Genomic DNA, 461 nt, shown 5'->3' on the forward strand with positions numbered 1-461 from the left:
GGAACTTTTAACTATTTTTACTTTTGTTCAATAGTCAGCATACTTTTAAAAAATCAGATATACTAGAACGCCCAACACCCATATCACGAACAACAGCACTATCGGTCCCGAGTTCACTCTGGTCCAGAAGCTGCCGTCTCTCGCGGTGATCTGCCAGTCGCGTCACGAGGTAAAGAGAGAGGGAGAGTGAGACAGTCCCCTGACCGCTGTCTCTCTCCGCAGGTGTGGCTCCCAATTGAGTCATTCCCTGTCGTGTTATTTCACGACAAAGTCACCCCTTAAAACAATGGGTGTCTCAGCCGCTCTCACATACGTGTCAAATTCTCCTGCCTTGGTTAAACACACACACACATCATACATCCCACTTCAAAGAACTTCAGAGACCAGCGCTAAGCATATGGAATCATGGGGATTGCCATATGAGACAACATGATCTTGCTTGATTGCCTAGAGCGTAAGAT

The sequence above is a fragment of the Penaeus monodon genome, chromosome 15 (assembly GCF_015228065.2).
Source record: "Penaeus monodon isolate SGIC_2016 chromosome 15, NSTDA_Pmon_1, whole genome shotgun sequence".
In the NCBI taxonomy this organism is placed as follows: domain Eukaryota; kingdom Metazoa; phylum Arthropoda; class Malacostraca; order Decapoda; family Penaeidae; genus Penaeus; species Penaeus monodon.